Source organism: Festucalex cinctus, chromosome 21 (assembly GCF_051991245.1).
Source record: "Festucalex cinctus isolate MCC-2025b chromosome 21, RoL_Fcin_1.0, whole genome shotgun sequence".
In the NCBI taxonomy this organism is placed as follows: Eukaryota; Metazoa; Chordata; class Actinopteri; order Syngnathiformes; family Syngnathidae; genus Festucalex; species Festucalex cinctus.
The window spans coordinates 13,661,601-13,667,668 of NC_135431.1; the positions used below are offsets into that span (position 1 = coordinate 13,661,601).

At 40.6% G+C, this 6,068-nt stretch overlaps 1 protein-coding gene across 5 annotated transcripts in view; it reads left to right on the plus strand.

The window, feature by feature from the left end:
- LOC144010786 (methylmalonate-semialdehyde/malonate-semialdehyde dehydrogenase [acylating], mitochondrial) overlaps nt 1-6,068 on the plus strand; it is a 47,745-nt gene that overhangs the window by 2,550 nt on the left and 39,127 nt on the right. The window lies entirely within an intron of this gene.

Here is a 6,068-nt window from a genome sequence, read left to right on the forward strand (position 1 = left end):
GTTTCGTCGCTGCGCCGTGACTCAGCGTTTGGAAGTGAACCGTGACCCTCTTTGCAACCCGCCCTTGGCAGCGTCCCGTCATCTACTACAAGGACTTTTTTTGGTCCAGGGAGCAATTTTTTTTCCAAGCAGGCCTTCATAATCCTAACTTCAATTGACTCAAGGCGTGTTTGGAGGTCTATCATTAGAAAAGGGTTCTAGATCAGGGATCCCCAACCTTTTTTTTTCTTTTAGATTGAAATCTGATTAGTTTGGAAGCAGTGGAGTCAAGAGACAAATTACCAAATGAAGAGAATAGATTGTAGGGAATATATTTAATACTAATTCGGGCTCAAATATTAGAATTTAAATTGGAAATAAAGACCAGTGCTTCTAATAGTGTTTAGAGAGAATACCTTGCAGACCCTGCCGCCCACCACACACGCCAGAAGCGTTAACAAGATTAGCGTTTAGCAAAAGTCAAACTGAATGGCATCGCTAAAGAGGCTTTAAACGGCGAGCCCCCCCACCCCTTCCCTCCTCCACCCACTTGTTCTCTTTGTGATCTCCCAACACTGGATAATCAATGAGAGATCCTTCATGGCCGAGCACGGGCGTTGAGCAAATGACCCAGATGAGCGATAGCCGCTATCAGGCAAATGCTCGCTAATGGCGCCCGGCTGTGTCGCCGTGTGAAATGCAGCCTGGTCTCCGTGTCATCCATCACCCCTGCAGCACGTGTAAATGAGAGTCAGGAGTGACTGGGTAACTGTGTAGACAGTTGATGGATGTTTAAGTGGGCTTAGCGTAGTGCGCTTTTTGACATACGGATCTCTACTGCACCTTTAAAAACATCACTTCTCGTGAAGCCTGAAAACGCGCAACTTTTGCAGTAAAGTGTCACTCATCTGTCAACAGTTGCTTTGCAACATTTATTGAGCTAAAGCACATATTTTAGATTAGAAAAGCCAAATGGCATTCTACCAAACAAGATTGTCACCAAAGTGTAGCTACTGAACTGTGCTGTGTGTACCACGGGAAATTATCCAATTTCAAATATCACAGTGGTTGGGAATCATTGGTCTGGTGTACCTGGTTCAAATTTGGTTGCCAGAAAGTGTGCTCTGACAAGAAGAAGGTTAAATTCTTACATTCTCGTGAACTGGAGAAGTGTATAGAAGTGTGTTATTACCGTCATTCGCAGCACTTTGGATCAAGATTGCAAATTGTGGAGCAGAGTTTGGAGAGCGTCCTCTTTCATGGGGATTCATTAAACTTTTCCGCCATCATGAACTTTCATTATCTGTCTCGTAGGTTGAATTCATCAGGAAGTTTGTTCAGGTGCAAGGCCCTTGAAATAGAAATGGAACCTTTGAACCAAAATACCCGATAGTGTTGTTACTTCTAGATTTTCATGTGTTCTGTCATGATGAACTGACGTGCCATATTCATGTCAATCGGGCACAACAGTGACAAAGAAAAAAATGACCAAAATCTTCTTTGAAAATCTCTTCCACTTCAGGGAGCCGTCCAATGTTTGACCGCAGTGTGAATGCAGCCTGGCTTTAAAAGCAGCACCCTGCTGGCATGCCACTTTGGCTTGGCCCAGCGATTCCCTCCTGCTCTCTGAAGGCAACCCAGAGAATCCCACAGAAGCTTGCTTACTCTGCAACTTGGCTGTGTACAAAATCCATTTTTCCCCCCCACATAATAGAAGTGGACCGGCGTGGCGGGATGGCACCAGTTGAGTGGGTCGCTTGGCGCTGTTTTATTGTTGTGAAGCTCAAGCGGTCACAGTGGGTGCTGAGTAAACAAGGCGGTCCACTTTAGGATTGAATATTGCAATTACCCTTTGCAGCATATAGCAGTACATGTGTTTTGGGGAGCATAGCTCTGGAGCCATATGTGGCTCTTTAGTCCCTCTCCCGTGCATCTCTTAAAGAAAAAATGGTAGAAATATAAGAAAAAAACAGTAAAGAACAAAATAAATATATATATATATATATATATATATATATATATATATATATATATATATATATATATATATATATATATATATAAAGATAAAATATCCTAATACAAAACTGAATACATTTTCAAAAAAAATGTCAGAGTCCAAATTTTTTAGTTGGCAGAAAAAGAGAGACAAAAGGTAGAAGAAAAAGTTTCTAAAATTGCTTTAAAATTTCCTAAAAGAAAAAGGAAAAGAAGAAAATTGCCATAAAATGTCCACAAAATTAAAAACAAAAATAAAAGGTCAATAAAATGATAGTAAAAATATTTAACAATGGCCATAAAATGTCCAAGAACAAAAGAAGAAAAAAAAAGTCAAGAGAATTGATTGTGGAAAAAGGCTGAAAACATGTTTAAAAGGAAACAAAAAAAAAAGCCATAAAATGTCAAAAAAAAAATAAAAATAGGCCATAAAATTGCCAAAAATGTCAGGAATTTGACAGAAAGCAGAAAAGTCTGAAGTGTTTGAAAAACTAAGTATGGGAAAAAAAAATCCAAAACAGAAATGTAGAAGGAAATGAATGTGTACAGACTGGATGCTGCTGTCATATTTTTGTGTTGTGGTGCAGCTCTAATTAGCTCTTGGGCCCTCAGTACATGAGACTAACACTAACACGCTATTTCCTTCATCACAATCTTCAAATGCTTTGCAGCTCCAGACAGATTTTTGCACATTCATTTGGCCTAAAATGGCTCTTTTGGCAGCAAAGGTTCCAGACGCCTGTCCTAACCCAACCTACCCTGGACCTAGCTGTAAACTATATGATAAACTCTAATCCCAGCATAAATCCAAATCCTAGAAACGAACCCCAGCCCTGGTCTCACTTAACCCATTTTTAGTCTAGTAGTGTGAAGCCTCACCTTTTGACTTCTTCTCTGCCTGGGTCATGACCCCAACTTAAGAACTCATCCTAGCCCTGGCACAATAGCTGCAGCACCACTGTCAGGACGCTCGGCTCTATGTTAGTGTAGTGGAAATGAAGCAATCCCAGTCGCCGCTGAGTAAACAAGGCGCTCGTCTTGTGAATTGACCATTTCAATTTCCCCTCCCATTCCTCTCGCAGCCCAGACGGCTGTTTTCCCAGAAACAGGAGTCACATTCACTATTAATGAGCTAGGAGGTTCATCCTGGACCCATTTACTCTTCTCAATAATGCATACTCCATCATAATTGCCCATGCATATTTTTTTGCGCCGCCACCTCCACCCCGGTGAGGGGGGGGCGCAGAGTTGGGTGGTTGTTTTGGTGGCCCCCGGGCTCTCTTTGTCACATTCTCCCAGGAAGGGGGAAACAATGTTCTCATGCGAGAACCTTAATGAGAGCGCCTGCTGCAGGAAGATAATGAAACGGCAGCCAGCCAACGGTGCTAAAAGGCGCTTTTGATGAAGTATTCCTATTACGTGGAGGATTCAAACAGCCTCTTCGGTTTGTTCTAATAGGCCCGCTGATGTATTTAAAAACAAAGACGCCGGCGCCAATTGGAGCCATCAGCCCTCTCTGCGATCGTGGCGGTGGCCTGCATGGCCTCCATAAAGAGACTCATACCGTCAACTTAAAAGTGGCACAAAGAAAATGACAAGCCTATGAAGGCAGAAATTGAATTTAATTGGCGGAACAGTGGAGGTAGGAAAGGACTGTCTGATTCAAATTGGACAGGCGGGGATGAGGATGTCGGAGGCGCCACTAGCACTGCCATAATACCAACCTTGTCCTGTTTCTAACCCCAATGCTATCCTTAGACCCTGTAAAGAAAATGTAGAGATGTTTCAATTGATTATATAGTATATGTTTGAACATCCCGCAACCCTTGTGAGGAGCAAGCGGTTAAGAAAATGGATGGATGGATGTTTGAACATAACTATGCCAAATGACAGCCAGTTTTTGGACCTTGGCTTCAATCCGGTGTGGCCACTTTAGAGCCCCTCGTCTATCTCGCAACAACCCGCTCGTAAATATTCGAGCCAGCAGAAGCTTTCAAAGTTTATATTTTTGCCAGGGTTTGACAGGATTGTTAACACTCTTTTTTTGTGGTGTGTCAAATTTAGAAGCTATGTTTATTCTCACTTGAAGAGACGTGAAACCTAACACAATCTATAACCAGGTCTAAACACACTGAATTTTACAATCCTAAAATAGAGTGAATTCAGCCTTTTAAACACAGCACCAGTGCGCTTCCACCTCAGGCTGTTGTCATGGCAATGGTCACATTACAGTGCGGTCGCGATGGTCGGCTAACGCTTACTGCTTAGCCAGCTCTGTGGGGGTCGGCTTCATTCCATTTTTTTCCCCAGCACACATAAACTTAGCTCCAGCGCTAGGAATTGCATTTCTGTGGTCACCATGGCAACAACCTGAGGCGGACGCACCACTCAGGAGTAAAAAATGCATTTATTAATTTCTATATGCCTTATTTTCCTTGATCTCATTCAATAATGTAATTAATTTGTTATTTAAAAAATAAAAACAAATATTAGTAATATTAATAATTTAATGTTTGTAAATATTTTTAGAGAAAAATATTGGTTAGCTTATTGTTAATAATAAAAATTTTAAAATATGAGTAAAATAATTGTTTTAATTATTGAACAATTTTAACTTACGGTAAATGATTGGTTATTTGCTTCACAAAATGTTAGAAAAATATTGGAAAAATATTAGAAAAAGTATATGTAGTACATATCAATTCAATGTATTGAAAAGTATTTGTACATATCAATATAACGTGTTTGATTATGTAAATATTTGGTGACTTGATTTATTAAAAATAATACAATGAAAAATAATAAGCATAACATTTAACATTTTTTAAAAATATGTTGAATATATTTTTAAGTATTATGATAAAAATATTAAAAATAATTTTATATATACAGTACACTTGAAAAGTTTAGTTAAATAATTTATTAATGTATTAATTTTCAATATTAGCTAGCTAATATAATTTTTGTGGGGGATTGACTCCTGTTTTTTAGAGAAGAATGTTTAAGGGTTTAAAAAAATTCAACATGTTTAAATACTTATAATGGGTGTTAATTAGAAGTGAATTTTCACTTTTGCATCTGGCCTGGTCCCTCCTCCCCCATCAAAAATGGGGGTCCAGTGCGATTTTTAAAAGTTAAATATAATTACATTATTACAAAAAAGAGATTAAATCATAAAAGTATTAGTAAGATTAAACATTTAACCTTTTTTTCCACCATGTCTGTCAGTTTTGAAAGTCAAATGTGGCCCATGAGTACAACAGATTGGCCAGCCCTTGCTTGAGAGTTTTAAATTCACTCTGTCGAGATTCTTGTTTGCCAGCCGTCCAAAATCCGTCACTAAAATAAGGTCGTCTCCTCCTTTACTACCCCACTTTGGGCGGTTGCCCTGATGCTGAGAAGCCCGAGGCTGCAAAAGAAGGATGCGAAAAGATGTTCCTCCTCCTATTTCACATTCCGTCTCACTCCCCCTGTGGCCTCTTTTTCTAAGCTCCCCTCCTCCTCCTCCTCCACCTCCTTCTCCTCCTCGCCGTATTTGTTTCGCAAAACCCTCCATCTTTTCCTCGCTCCTTGGCTTGCCCCCCTCATCTATTATTTAACGGCACCTCTGGCTTTCTATCACCAAAGAATGAACCGAGGCTCCGGCCAGGCTCCTTAGCATTTTAATCAGCCCTAATGAGCTTCTAATGCTGAATAAACATGGTCACAACCAGCTGGTGCGGATGAAAGTGATGCTTTGTCGTACATGCGTGCCCCCCGTCTGCGCACCCCCAACGACTGTATGTATTATAGCCCCCTGAGACTCCCTGCTGCGAGAGGCAGAGCGCATGTAAGAATCAATCAGACAGCATCCGGCGACCAAAATATACATGAGATGAGCTCATGTTGATGTCGAGTCGCGGCTGCCGTGTCGGATCAATGTTAGATAAATACCACACAGATACGCTAGGCTGCATTTAGTCCTGGTACAGGCCAGGGGTACCTTCAAGTTTGGAAGAGTAAATGCGAGTCTAACCCTCAACTAAAACTTTATCCAAACCTATTACGAGCACAAGAACCTAACCTGGGTCGTTGGGTCCTAAACCTAAATT